Source organism: Homalodisca vitripennis, chromosome 6 (assembly GCF_021130785.1).
Source record: "Homalodisca vitripennis isolate AUS2020 chromosome 6, UT_GWSS_2.1, whole genome shotgun sequence".
NCBI lineage: Eukaryota > Metazoa > Arthropoda > Insecta > Hemiptera > Cicadellidae > Homalodisca > Homalodisca vitripennis.
Genome location: NC_060212.1, coordinates 140,255,937 through 140,272,813, shown reverse-complemented (window position 1 = coordinate 140,272,813; position 16,877 = coordinate 140,255,937).

The following is a 16,877-nucleotide window of genomic DNA, read 5'->3' as shown; positions in this document are numbered from 1 at the left end:
TTGTTGTCAATGTTAGTGTATGTATGGCAGGTGTTATTTAAATGGTCAGCATATTTTGAACTTGATGATGTTTTCAATGCTTTTATTTGTTCCTTAAATCTAATTTTAAAGGCTTTGGCCGGTTTATCCGATAGAGTGGGATTGAGAATCATTGCACTTTAATTTGTACACTCCACTATTGTTGAATTTAGATTTTGGTTTGGTAAATTGCTTTTGTTTTTTATTAAAAGTCCCACGCTATTCGAAGTTTTGAAAGCCATGTGTTTTGAAAGTGATTTTTTAATTTTTTGACAATGTATTTAAATTGGTAATAAATTTCCTATCTACCAAATGCTACGTTATAAAATCATCAAATGAATTTACTCGTTTAGATTAGAAAACAAAAGAAAGCTGAGGTATCGTAAGAAAAATGCCGATAAATAGTACCGTGCAAACAAGAAATGTTAGCTTTAATTGTATTAAAATTTCAAAATATAGATAATCAAATCAAAGGAAGAATGATGATATTTGGTGACTGAAATTGCCTGGAAAGAGGGTTCTGCAAATCCCTTCGGGATAAAGGGGATACGGGAGGACGAATGGGTGGCTAGGGGTTGAAGGAAGTGAACACTCGTTTTATTGAAAGGATGAATGCTAACATTTAAAGTAAAACCTTAAGCTCCTGTGCCACTTCTAATGCTAATGTCGAAAATACTGATATTATAAAGGCTATCATAAAATCTTTTTCTTTGTTTAAAATATAAAGATGTATGGTCAGGGATAGGCATTATACTAGGCATCAGAAAATGGTACAATATTCTCCTCATGCAATGTTTACCTGAGGCTGTTTGACGAAGATGATCATGTTAGATTATTACCAGTGCCTTAGATATGACAAAGAGACCACTGAGAATAATATAAAGGCTATTGTTTAGCTATAGCATAGTTTGGCAATATGTCTGACGTTAACGATATCGATGAATGTGTCAATTAGTTTGACCAAACTGAAGACCACAGAGCATAATAGTTGGCTAAACCTATATTTTCAAAAAATTCAAGATCCTGGAATAGGATGATGGGTTCTAATCTTCATTTCGGTCTCTTTGACCACTAGGTTAAAAAGGTTTTATTTAATTTTTTACTTTTGGATATTGATATAATTTCAACTTTATTTACAAAAGACAAAAAATAAAAAATATCCAATACTACCTTTTTTAGCAAAATTTCTATTCAGTTTTCCTGTATTAAAAATAAACATTTTGATTTTAAGTACTGATAGTGCATAGGTTAAACACAGTTATGTTTCTTGGTGAGTATAATATTTACGTTGTTTTCTCAAGGCCCAAATTAGAAATACATATATTTTTCATACTAGAAAACCTAATGAAATATCTGCTACAAGATCTTATGGATTGCATAATTTTTTTTCATACAGATGACAAATAATTTTCCAGCATCTTCGTGGTGTTGCAGGGGTTACCAAATGTCCCCTTTAATAGTAAACTAATAAAAAAGGTGAGCTGTAGTTTTTGACAATAATTTGCGTTACCTAATGTTAAAGTGATTTGGAACGTCTTATTTGACCATGTTAAAAACCTGTAAGTTTAGGTACACCTATCTTAAAACTTATTTTCTTTTGTATTAATTTCCCTACACTCAAACATTTAATTTAACGCAATTAAGTCCTGAAAACATAATTATAACTTTTACTTTAACATAAATAATTAAAAGTTTCTTTATTTTCTAAAGTAATGTAATATTATATCAATTAAATGCAATTGACTTAATACTAATGAAATAATGGTTTTTTTTTATTTTTACTCAAATTCCTTTCAACTTCCATTAAAATGTATGTATCTTTTTTTAACGGACACTTTTCAAGTTAAAACGAATAAAATCCATTCATTGACGAAATTTGGAATAGGGTGATAAAAGGAAACCTACTGACATTTTCTAATCATTGATCATTTAAATATACTTCTTATTTACTTTCAATGTTTGCAATTACCTCCCCTTACCTTGCAATTACCTGTAGTGCATGCACCTCATACGCCAAAAAAGGTTTAAAAAAGTTTGGCAGTAGGCCACAAATTTTTTCACGTAACATTGAGGTTGTATGCATAATTATCAACATCATGGCTAATTTTGTTCCTGAAATATTCTGTGGATGGACAGATAGAGAGAAAAATATTATATTGTGCTGAAATATTACATCCATTCTCTCCGTAGACAAAAGAGAATTTGTGATAGCTTACTGATTGATAAGCTTCATTTAAGCTCAATTAAATCCTACAAATGGAAATGCACCATTCTCATGGTAACATAATTACTGTCTATGTGAAAGTAAAGTTTCATGCAAAAAATTGATGAACTTTTATTGAGATTTCTTATAAAGAAATTAGAAAGTATTCCTGTCACACGTTAAAATTTAAAATAATGTACTCCGTTTGTTAATAAACTTATATATTATGGAATTTTCTTGGTGGCATAGCGGTTAGCTATAAGATCAATGTAATAATTTTCGCTAACGCTCGGCAAAAATTTAGTTGAGTGGCATGCATTATCATCGATCTCAATGTTCAATTCGCGCAAAATTTACGTCTATAGGTTGGTTTATTTTCGACATATTGTGGAGACAGACCAAAATTCAAGTATTAGAGCTCATCAACTAATAGACCACGCTAACTTTCAGCCAATTAAGAATTGAAGAGAATCTTAGTAACGTACACTGATATTAAAAGTTTACCTTTAATAAAACGATATGAGAATTATTGATATTTTTATTGCAAATTAGTTTTAAGACAGATAATAGTTATAACCCTTATATTAATGGTATTGTACTCAAAGAGCACTATTTCTGAGCACATAAAAAGCTCTCTCGGAGGTATACAATAATGTTGATCAGTAAAGACAACCGAGTAGATGTTATTAAGATGATCCACTAAACCTATATATCTTTCAACAACTTCTCTCCCAGTGTGGTCTTGAATTACGTGTTCTGGAGTTGATTGATTTTGACAACAGAGAGTCCATTAGCGAAAGATGGCGTTGCAAGCTGGAACGGGAGGGAGTATTTCTGCCAATACACGTTAAACTTAAAGTATAAGCTATTCTTTGTGGCTTAAATACAATATTATTGCGTACAACTGATTAAAACCTTATTAAACAATTCAATGATAGTCTATTCTGTATGATTGTACTATTTTAACCCACTGTACAAAATACTATAAAATAACTGTTTAGCTATAATAACTGAAGTTAACATCTTCACTGCTGGTATATTAGGTATGATAGTTATTACTAATTGGAGCGTCTCTCACAGTAAATGTGTTTAACAAGGTGAGATAAACCATACCACGTGCCGCGTAAGACTATTGTTTAATGTAATATCAATAGCTACATGTGTTACTAGTAGTATAGGCGCGGATCTAGTAGGAGGTCACGTGATCCAAGATGGCGGCCGCGCACGCACAGAAAGAAATTCCTTCATGTGCGGGAAAAATTCCTATATGTTCGGGGAAATTCCCTTATGAGCGGGAAAATTCCATCGTATGAGGGAAAAATTCCCTCCTCACACTCTTGGATCACGTGACCTCCTCTCGACCAATCAGAGCCGTGGCTTAGATCCGCGCCTAGACTTCTGTTACTACTTAAATGTAAAATATTATGTGATTCAACTCAGTTTGTTTTTCATTTGTGATTTTCTTGTTGACAGTTAACAAATCGACAGACATATTAATTTATTTCTATCTGATTGAGTAATAAGGGCTTTGCTAACACTCAGCACATTCAAGAAAACCTTTTTTCATTTATAGATTTGAATCTTGAAAATAATTTAGTATTTTTGTGGCATTGCCACGTGAAATACACAAGACATTCGAAATCTATACGCATATTGCAATATTTAAAATACAATTTAAGACTAAATATTAATTCTTTTGTTTCTTAAAAGTTAGTTTCTTTTACAATTAGTCAAACCCGAGGCAAAAGGATTACATGTCTCCCACAGCAGGTTCTGTCTTGGGTATTATACTGTCGTATTTCTCAGACGTAACAGTTTACGACGCTAGTAACCACGCTGTGATTGGTGAAGGGGCCATAAACACAGCATCTGACTTACAGTTCCTCTATCCAGTACGAGGGCTACCTTACCTTTAGAAGATTTATACCTTTTAGCTTTTATGTGTTCAATATTTTTATCCAGTTATATTCCAGCTTTTGTTTACTTTTCCCTTGACTGCCACATTTCACCCTTTATACCATTGCGTAAAGCTCTAAACTCCGCTAAGTTCATACCTAGTGATAAACAATGTAATAATAAATTTAAATCAGTAATTCCTATATAAATCTTTGTCATAATATTATTTTATTTGTCGTGTTTTTTAGATCATTTTTTATGTACTGCTGTTAAATCCATTAAAGTACTCCATATTGCAACCCAGAAGCGAAAGTATGAGTTTTTTACTTTTTCTCTCCTTATTTCACCTCTTTCTCATCTTCTTTCACTTATAAAAAGAAAGATTTTGTGGATCCCTAGTTAAAATATCATGGGTATAATCAAACAGTTAAATACTTTTGGTTGTTTGTCAAATAATCATATATATATTCAATTGAATAATATTATCCAATGTTTATATTTCACATGAAAAGATTTGTAGCACTTTAGTAAAATTTAACAAGAAAGCTGGTTTCTAAACAGTAAAAACAGCAATATAAATTCATCCCTAATAATGTAAAGCTACAAGGCCTTGTAAGGGGAGTTGTGTTTATACGCTGCTCGTTATCTGCCAAGAAAGTTTGTCTTTGTTCTCGAGCTGCAAATAAGCCAACATTGCCATCACACCTCTCAACCTAACCATTTTCCTCTGTTTTCAGCTTTCTCTTGTTCATTTTTTCCTTTTAAACTCTGTACGTTTTACACTTACTTTCGCAAATAAATAGTAACGAATTAGTATCAGAATAGTAGTTAGTAATACCCAAAACTATAATTTTGTTTTGCAAATGTTAGGGTTGTGTAGGTTTTGCACTATAAAGACTGCTATAGAATTTTCTTTTAAAGAATGACATTCTAGATTGAGCTATTAAAACATTGATTGCTAGTTATGGCATTTAATTTCTGTCTGTCTTCCTGTTTGTCTATCTTCCAAACATGTCTAACTTTATGTCTGTCTGCATGATATCTTGAGAGTAAATCTATTTCGATATACGTATATTCTTCATGAACCTTAATTTCTATATAAGCAACACCGACTTCAAAATGGTGTTCATCCACTCCATGGGATTTTGCTTATCGTTAGTAGACAATTTTGCATGTCTTATCGTAAACATGAAGGCAACGATAATAACGCTGATGAATTTAATTTGTATGCAAGCAGGGCACATTTATGACATTTTTAAACGTGACGTGATAACTCATTCAGCATAACTACCCCAACAAATTAATCATTATTACTTGGTGACTTGGTGTTATCGTATACATAAACATAAAATTCAAGTTAATGGAAACACTGGAAAAACAACCATAAAAAATTTCATGTACTCCATGAGGCTCTTGCTTTTAACGTGTAATAAAAAGAAATTGTTGATACTTCAGGCTCGTATGCGTTGTGAATAAAAGGTAAAAAAGTTAATGAACAATACATATTTTGACATGACAACGTCTTAAATTAGGTTGCGGCTCGGAGTCACTCATGAAAAAGTGTAACGCCCGGTAACGTTACGATGCCCGTCCAGTGGGTCCGCCGCACGGGATCCGCACGGGATAAAGCAGATAACTATGTTTATTCGTGAAAATGTGGAGTGCTTAGATTCGTCATTTACAACAACTACAACAATAAAGGTAAATAATTGTACACTGATATTTCATTATCGTAAACTATGATTGATTGATTAATTGTTAGTTTGACAAAAAAGTTGAGAAACTGAGTTTATAGGTTATGTCATACTATTGACAAATGTTGATAGTGTTAAGTAAATTATTAGTTTAAATCACTCTGCAATCAATCGTAATTCAGTCGATTGAGAAGAAACAGCGCGTATTGCTAGTCAAACATTAATGTTGATAGTGTTAAGTAAATTATTAGTTTAAATCACTCTGCAATCAATCGTAATTCAGTCGATTGAGAAGAAACAGCGCGTATTGCTAGTCAAACATTTAAAATAACAAATTATAACCTCTAACCTGTCATAACAGTGCGACCAAACAAACGAACTAAACCGACCAATCACCACGCGCGGAGTTAGAATTTAACTGTGTTTAGCAAGAATTTCAAATTCCAATTTTAGTAAATGTTTTATTCAACTTTACCATTTACAATAACAAATTTTAATTAATTTCAAATTATGTAAAATGTTTTAGTAAACAAAATATATTTCTATGGTTAAAATTTGTGCAATTCTTATTTTCATTCAATTCCTTGTTCCTATTGTGCAATTTAATAATATTCATATCAATAAATATTCTACCGAGAAAAAGACGTTGTCACGAAAAATCTTCGCCCGTAAAAACCGACTTTACAGGCAACCATAATGTTTTTTTATAATAATACATTCACGAAAGGGATGCTTTTACGTGTGCAAAAATCTCATATGTTAATTATTGTATGATTTAAACAAAATGGTAACAATGGAGTCTCTTTAAATTCAAAAAGTTGAAAACATTTGTACTCATATTTTTATCTAAGGGATCTGTAGAGCAAAATACTTGGCTCATGAAAAGATATTTATGTGAATGTAAGGAAAAGTTTAACATAAGCAAATAATATACTACAGCAATCGTCAAATTCAAATTTATTTTAGTAGCAATATATTTGAGTAACTAATCTAACCTCTTTTTATGGTTTTACATAATCAGATCAAAATTGGTTAACTTTATAGTATTAAATAAATCAGGTATTCTTCTAGTTAAGATATTACAGTGAAATTCATTGGTAGCAATGGAAGGAGATATGTTCCAAAGCTTGCTCGTGAAGGATAACGTAGGAAATTTGATTTGAAAGGTTCTCAATCCTCGGGTGGATATCAACCTTTCATGAATGGGAGCTATTCCGTCTTTGTTCTTTCATCATGTATAATATTTTATAAGGTATTATAATTTATTTCACCCTATCCCTCTCTCTTTAAGAAGTTCTATTTCTACTGAGATTGAAGCACTAAAAATGTTTCCCTTGGGTTGGTCGCGAGCGATCCTATTTTAAATCTTTATTCGTATCTCCTACTTGATACTGGCTTCTAATTATGTTTATCTTTATGTGTGTTCCTAATTTTAGTTATTTGAGGTAGGCAAATTAAAGGCATCCATTTTTTAGAGTTATTTATCTTTCTTTAATACATTTTTAATTAAATATCAAATGATGTTACTGTCGAAACTGCTTTCACTTATGTACCTGATTAAAAATTTTGTTTAATATTGGAAGGAGATTAAAATTATTTGACACTAACCCAATAATTATGTGACTATTCATTACTAAGGTCATTCAAAAGAATAATAATGCAGAAAATTTACATATATAAATTTATCACGTTGAAAACAGCGATTAGTTTAAGTAGTAGTTTTATTGGTGGTACAACAGTATCAAGTTATAATATAATGGACAGCTATTTATATTCCTGATGTTTTATATTTTGGCTAATCATGGCATATCTCAATGGTTTATTTAATTAAAAGTCTTAGAATCGTCTTCCCCAAATGACTGAGATAGATGTACTTTTATAGAAGTTGATTTATATTGTTTTTGCACTAATTCATATCCCGTACAAAGGTGATAAATTCCATTTGTTCTAAATTAGTTGTAAATTTAGATTTTCTAACAGCTGATATAAATGTATTTTATTTACTTGTCTAACGTCTTGATCTAGATATTTAAAAATAAATTTTGTTTTTAAACTCGTTTGTTTTAAAATACACTCACCTGTTAGAACCGAAGAATGATTCTTCTCTGTATCATAAAAATAGATAGTGGATAGCAAACATGATTTTACTAAGGTATCTAGACCTCAAATACTTACAATTTATTTAATTCATATAGACAGTCATATAAAAGTTTCCTTTCTGTGGTACTACAAACTTTACTCGTTTTTAAAACCTTGCAAACGGTAAACTAAAACTTACACCATGATAGATAATAATTAAATAATATGATTTATAGGAAGTAAAATTAAACATTCAACGTTGTTTAAGACTTTTCATATTCTTAGTTTCTTTAATTCAGTGTGTATGCAGCTTAAACACAAGTAGAACCCTATAATATGTTTGGGTCCCTCTAAAAAGATACGAAGCAATTTTTTTTTATATTAAGAATATTATTTAAGCATATCCTGAGCGTAGAATTAAATATCATCTTTCCAATATTTGTTATTTTTAATACACACTTTGAATAGTAAAAATTAAACGAACGAGCTATTCATAGTTCGTTAAAAGGCAGGAGTAGCGACTACTCCTGAAATACAGAAGTTTCATATTGTTCTCCAGTTTGTTTTGTCATTCCATGCAACGTTTCGTTGAAACTAGCTTGTACAGAAATTGTTGATCGTGTCAAATCGGTACTGGATTATATAACATCCTTACAAATGTCTTATACACAATTATTCTAACGTTAAATCTCTTTAAACAATATAACATAGGATTATCCAGTAAAATAACGACTATACATTTTGGATGGTGTAAGTATATTACGATTTTCTCCCATTTTCTATTAAAAAATTCCGCATCACGATCTTAATAATGTCAAATATTACAGGGGAAAACATTAATTACAAAGAACTGAGTACATTGGCCATAAATATGTATTTTTTACATCTATTCAATCCAATACGAGTACATTGAATGTTAGGTGCAATACAATACAAAAAGCTACGGGTAAATACATGTTAGATAATAAATACTAACCGTTATCAAACGTTGTACTTTGCATTTTTATGTTATTCGTTGGCAGCAGTGAGAATTACTGTACATATCGTCTTTATAGTTACGTTTAATTCTAATATAGTTTCTTAGTCGTATTTCGTGCAGATGAGTTTTTCTAGACATTTGTTATTTGACCAGTATTTACCCGTGACTTCACCTGCAATTTCTTTGTATTCTATTGCTTCTAACATTCCATTTATTGGATTAGATCCAGCGATTTCAGTAACTGGAAATATCGTATACCCATGTGAAAAAATCCATAAGCGAAGTTTTTAGATTTTTTAATGTCCTGGAAGATGTAATGTTAATGAAAGTTCCATTTAGTGATTTCACTTGCAGTTTCCAGTGGCTTTTCACACAATTTCGTAGATTTTGCATATGCGTATATTAGCACTTATTATTTAAGAGAATTATATTTTAAACACCAATTTTAAATTTGACTTGCTGCCACGATGAACAAAATCTTTATAAAGCGTATATTTATGACCATTGTAATATAAGCCGGTCTTAGTTTTTATGTTCCATACTGTATTTTGTCCAATTATATATAAAACACAGATTTTATAGCGTTTATTAGGATATATATATATATATTATATATATATATATATATATATATATATATATATATATATATAATTTGTATAAATAGTAAGAGCCTTATTTAATTTCAATAAATCTTCAATCGCAAAAAGTACTTGCTCCGCCGGGACTATATATATATATTAAACTGTATGAATGGCAAGAGCCTTATTTAATTTAAATAAACAATGAATTACAAAAAGTTGTTGCTCCGCCGGTTTATATATATATATATATATATATATATATATATATATATATATACTAGCTGTTTCCCGCGGCTTCGCACGCTTTTCGTAAGTTTTGCCCGCGTATGAGCATTTCTGGTTGAAGTAAATTATATTTCCAACCCCGATGTAGATTTTACCTTGATGTCACGATCAAGAAAATATGTCAAAAATGTATTGTACATGCATAATGTATTTTATTACAAAGTGGTCTACCACTCAACCTTTAAGTTCAACAAAAAATTTAGTATAGACAATTATACATCATAACTTAGCGCCTTCAAATAGTGTTTCACTGTTTAATATACGTATCTATCTCGTAATTGCAGGTTATAATGTGCAGGCGCTTTGAAAACTTTTCTTCATTTTATTCGTTTATATTCACGACATAAGCAAATAATTCTGATAATAACTATCCTATCTTCTAAGTTAGACTAAATTACGGATACATGTGAAATTTGATTGAAATTGGTTCAGTCGTTTTGGAGTTTATTGGCAACATACATCGTGACTCAAGATTTTTATATATATAAGATATATACACACACACACACACACACACACACACACACACACACACACACAGACACACACAAGAGTTTTCTGTTTCTATCAATAGACAACTTATATTAGTTTTATAAGATTCCTTAATTTATTGTATATCAATAAAAGATATATAGGATATTTTTTTTTATATTTGTGTCACAGTACTGACCAAGCACTGAATAATTAATATGTACTAAAATATACAGTTAAGTGTAAAGTGTATGTTATTACTAAAACTTTCCTTACTTTATTATCCAGATGTTTCCTTACTCTGTACTCAAAAACTATTACAGAAAATCTTTTAATAAGTAATGTTGTTACCATCAAGATACCTCTTTTCTTTTAAACTACAAATGTAAAGAAATTTAAAGTAATGTTTAAATTAATGAAAGCATTATGGTGTGCTGTCATAAAATAATGTTTACACAGAACAGTTGATTACATTTATCAGATTATTTAAATTTACATTTTTCAAACTTTAGAGATGATATTTTTCGTTACTTTATGGACCATTAAGGCGAGTTCGTAGGGGATTTATAAATAATAATAGTCTTATTTTTATACCAGGGACTCTAAGAATGTACATGTAAAATTTCAGTACAATCGGTTTGATAGTTTACCAAAGAAAAAGAATAAACAAAAGCACTTTTCCGTGCAAAAGGATAGATATTTTTAGCTCTTTCCAGTACACATATACTATATCATCATTTTATAAAGAGTAAACTACATTTATAGAGTAATCAACGCAAAAACTAAGGTATTAGGATGATGCCCCGTTGTTTGGAACACATCCAAACAACACACATCACAAGCACCGGTCTCCATTTGAAAGGATAGGAATAGTTACAGTTTACAGCTGTTATTTGTTGATTCAGAATAAATCTCTGCTAAACTGTACACGTTTAACGGAAAGGCAATTTTCTTATTTAACCACCATACAATGTGCCACAGAAAAGAACATAATGGAAATGAAATTACTCTAAATTATATTTTGGTGGATAATAGTAGAGTAACTATATAACAAAGACAGCAATTAATAACACATTAATATTCCTCGTTTAAAGTTTGTTAATGAAGGTGGATGGTTTGGAAGTATATTGTGATTTAGGACGTTATATTTTATAAAATGTACATCACAAAGTTCGAGGTTTGAAATCTATGCTCGTTGTCAGCTGCGAAAATAAATTGTTCATAACAAATTAAATTAGTTCTTTACTGTTTCTATTTATTCCTATATTATAAATAATTTCACATGACTACAAGAATGAATTTTTACCCTAGGAAAGTGTTGTTGCATTGTTCTTAAAGAATGTATCAGAAATGCCGTCGACTTACATGAAGCAACAGGTCTACTATTGTTTGAGTTTCTATTGTTAATATTTGTATTATAAGTTAAAATATATAACTCTTCTATCCACGATGTGAAAATGTAGGTTCATTTTACTCAACATGTACAGAATATAATACTAAAACTAAACATTTTATAACTTATGTTTAATGTAGAAATGTATAAGTGAAAGAGTATCAATACAAAATATATTAGGTAGAATGATAGGCATAATTTAACGATTACATTGTTACGAAATGTTCAGTCTTATGGAGGTATATTTAACTTTATAAGATTGTTATCAAACAAAAATCCTCAATGTTAAAGTACTTTTTAAGAAATTTTAAGAATTCGCGCACAAAAACGTATAATTCCGTGAGTTTAAATTTATACTGTGTATATAATTATTTATAATACAAGACATACAAGAGGAATTAATATAACAGTATTCTAATTATAAGATGCTAATATAATTTATTTTTATAAGTACAGTTAATAAGATAGTTTATTAAGATAGTTAGAAACCAAGGGTAGAAAGGCAAATGAAGACGCCTCCGTAATGAATAAACCAGATACTAACTTAACTGTTACGCGTGAGTGCTCTAATAGTGCCTTTTGTATGCGGCACGAGCGACTCGTGCATAAAACACGGCAAGCGCTAACTGTAGGCCTAGCGTGTTGTAGATGTAATCTGGTTGTTGATGTGTAATGTATCTCAACCTTGCCGTCATCACCGAGTGTACTTCTCCTTCGCATAACCTGAGCCTGAACAGGGTAGGCAATAAACACGTACTGTACGCCCCATGCGTGTGTTATGGACTTTATAAAACAATTTTACGACCACCTAACTACATAGCCGCAATCTCCTTCACTTAGGCAAGAGCGATTTATTATTTTATTTGGAAATAATATACCGACCCTCAATTGTAACATATGAATTTCATTTAAAAAATTACATTTTGAATTCCTTCTAACTTATTTTGTGCTGTTTCATCTTGGGCGTTGACTTGCCTTACAGGTGACATGCGTTTTTTTCGCTACGGTTATGAAATTATAATTGTTTTTTTTATGACTTACATTTGAAATGTTAACGCTTTACCAATGAGTAAACTGGTGAAAAATTCTTCCTGCATAAAAGAAACTGTGAGGTTAGGATAATATATTTTAATGGGTTTATGTAGAAAAGGTAGAGACAATTTGTTCTGACTTGCTGCTCTATCGTCTACATGGCATGAAAGCTTCCACTGGTTGGATTAAATTTCTAGGGTGCGTAGGGGCCAAAACAGATTGCGCCCCTCCTGAAAAAAACTTAGAGTTTTATAAAAATTGTTCTACCAATAAATAAAAAATATTAAATTCCTACCTATGTAAAACTTATTTATACTGAATTGAAGCATTTACAGGATTTTTAAGGACTTTCAATGAAAATAAATTATCAAACAGAGAAATGTAATATATTATTACTTCAAAGATTTTATAGCGTAAAGATTTAAATTAATGCTTCGATGTCTCATTTTTTATTACTCGTTCTAGTGAACAATATGTAATAAAAACATGAAACATCTTTAGATGTTTAGCTCGGTACAAAGTTTAGCTCTGTAACATTTCATGATTTAGTATAAATTGTCTCATCTCTTTGAAACCATAAACTCCATATGCCGGCAAGATAATGTCACATGATTAGCTTTCAGTTTCCTTAGTTTGCTTGAAACAGTGTTTATTCCGTGTGCTTTTTTCATTCGTAGTTTACGCATAAAAGCGATGTAGTATACTACAATTTTATTTTATTATTACTTAAAATTGAATATACCAACATTATTATTATTTAATTCTCTACAACTCTGAGTAATGTTTTTAATTTTAAATATTTGACACTTCATACTAAATTTATTTACAATCGGTTGCAACATTTGCACTTCAAGAGAGAATCACGATTTATAAATCATTTTTAAAATTTTTATGACACAAACTAAATCATTTCCTTTTAAAGTTTTTTAATGTAAACACAAAATGTTTTGTTAGCTCACTTTATGTAACATCTTAGTGATACGGTGATTTTTATTTGTTTATTTATTATGTTAATTAAGGACAAATGTGTAATAGGTGTGGAGCCAATATTGACAGGACCCTTTAGATTAGTATATTTTCTGCAAACTTGAACTGATCAGTGCTCTAGTATATTAATGCATATATTTTATGTGCCTTTAAACTTTGCTAGAATGAAATGAAATGAAAAATGTTTTTATTGAATACAACGAAAAACATACTCAATTGGCGAGGTTAGGACTATTAATTCCTCTCTCACACCTAACCATAAATAAGAATTAAATAATAACCATAGAATAAGTTATCTTCCACAAAATATAAAATATAGATAAGAAAATTGACGTATATGTATTGCTGTTTTAAAGTTGATTTTCCGATATATGAGTATAAAGAAGATTATGAAATCTAATTGATTTCAAAAGCCCAAACCATCCTTAATACTACGATAGATTGACTCATCATACCATTTAAAGAGATGCCTTTCTTTACAAGCTTTAACGAAGGCTTTGGAACAAATCGACAGGATATCACCCAAAACTTCTCTGTATGTATAAATAAAAATATTCTAAAAGTAAAGCTGGTATGTTACATTAATTGAAATATATATTTTGTAAATTTCTTTCCAAACAAACATTTAACTATCAATAATTAAAGTAATTCAATAATTTACATAATAATAATTCCATTATCAGATGTGTCTATTTATAATTGATTTTACACAAGAAGCAGAATCGCTTAGATAAGAAAAGCAATATTACCCAATAAAACTTTATTTGTTCTGATTAAATATTAAAATGTACATTAAAGAGGCATACTCTGTGTTAAAAGTTGAGATTTATTTTAATACACTTTTTACAAAGAGTACGTTAATAACTATAAATTAATTTTAAAACCAATGTAGTAGTTTAATTAGATTACAATCTATACGTTTAAAATTAACGTGCCTTTAAGAAAATTTAAATATTTCTTTATATCCAACGACCTGTTTTTTTACTTCACAATTACACGCAGTTTGTATATAATTATTATACAAACCACTATCACATTGTCCTTGAATATTCTTTGCATTCAATGCTTAATGTACATTATAAATAAATATATATTTCTTTGAAAAATAATTTTGCACAAAAAGTTTTCAAGAAGAAACCTGTTGATTCTGTGCAGTGCGTTTATAACGAGAAGAGACTTGAAGTGGCAAACAAACATGGTGGGAACGGGGCGCTTGAGATGGAGACAAGAAGCGGTTACTTGAAAAGCGGACCTTAATTAGGAAATTGGACGGTTTGAGAGAAGGGTCTTTCAACTGGTGTTGAGTCTCTCTGGCTTCTCCCGCTACAATACGCCTTTGTGAATATCATTCCATCTTGCCAGTGGCACATTACCGCTGTAGGTAATTGTAGCTGAACAACCGAGACATTATTTCTTCTTTCCTGGTTTTCAAAAACATTTTATTCCGTTTGAAATGGGTACTTGAACGTGTTTTTTTTTTTACTTTTAAAAATCCTCATTATAAACAGTGGTTGTCATAGTGAATGATTTATAAAACGCAATACATGTAAATCTTATGAAATGATGACTATATGTCAATCAAATTACCGCAAACTTTCATTTATGCGAACATAATTTTATGATATTATTAGGTTTTATGTTTTCGTTTTAGGTAGATTTAATAGACATCTGCCTATGTAAACACCTTAAATACTGCATTTAGAACACGATAACTATAGTATCATTTAAATACCTAGAATAAACTGTTCAAAAGTACGTATATAAAAGTACAAAAGTAGAACTTGAAGAGAGATTGGATAGTTTTCAGTCAATCTTATTGAATAAAAAATGCAGGATGGTGACCACTCCTACTCCAAAAAGCTTTGAAACTAACTTATTCTTGACTTAGGCCTAAAAATTACATTAGTTTATTTTTTTACTATACATAAATCACTTTTATTATTATAATTTTTCAATGTATCTTAAAGTTTCAACATGTCTACATTTGGAAATAGTTTTGTATACGACTGTATAAGTTAGTTTGCATGAGATGGGAAAACAAAAAAGTGTTTAGTATTCTCAGGTAAATTACAATCCTGTTTATTACTCGTGCGATTTGCAAGTTGTAATATTTCCAGTTCGACCGCTTAAAAGTTTTACGTATTAAATAATATTGTGGAAATAACTGTGAAAACGAGAACTCCCGTATTTCTTAATATATTTATAGTAATCCTGTATCCAAGATAATGTTAGATAATATGGTTATTATTCACAATCTTGGAATGAACGATATAAACGTGTTTACTTAATTTTTTAAAACACGTAATCTACACAGATCCACGCTGTAAAAACTCTAGTTAAATAATGGATTAGCACAAATTTACATTAGTGAAAATATCGTGTACCTTCACATTACATTAATTTGTACATCTGTAATATTGAGTGAGAAAGGTACAAAAAGTATTAAAATGCTTTAAAGCTTAATACCATTCAAAAAGTTAAATTAGCTACATGTCCGTCTGACTCAAAATTCAAGTACGAAATAATACGAATTGTTTATTCTAAAGACGTACATAGGCATGACATTTCAGTTTTGCTAGCAATTCCTTAAAGCATAACTTTTATGATATTCGAAGCTCAGATTATAAGAATAACATTTTTTATTTAAAGGGGTAAAAGTTTACAAGATATAATGTACTTTAAGCTTAATTAAAATGTTAGTTGTTAATTAATCGACCACGCAAAATAGACATAATTAGATTTGAGGACCCCATGTATCATGCATAATAAAGAAGTAATTTTACAGTAAAATAACAAAAACAATTGCTTGCAATTTTTATGATAAAATCAAACATAAACTAAAAACAACACTAACAATAAACTTGAATAAATTGTTTGAAATAACATGTAGAATTGTCTTGAATAAATACTCTCCGAAACACACAGCAGACAATTACTGACATAAAGTTAATATGTAGTAAAGTAACATACTAATGTAACCTGTACAAACAATTTTACTTTACTTAATAAAATAGAAATACAGTAAGAATTCACATTATAGTGCCAGCATGGCAGATTTGTTTGGACAGTTTCACGGGTTTGTAACAATAAATAATGAAATACTTAGTCAATAGTTAGATCAAACATAAGTCACATATACTCAATTTATATTGTGAATCATAAAAGACTAGGAACCTTTTATTAAAGTGCCCTATAATTTCCCGTATGAATAAAGATTTCATAAAGTATGAAGTATGTGAAAAACGGACATAATGAG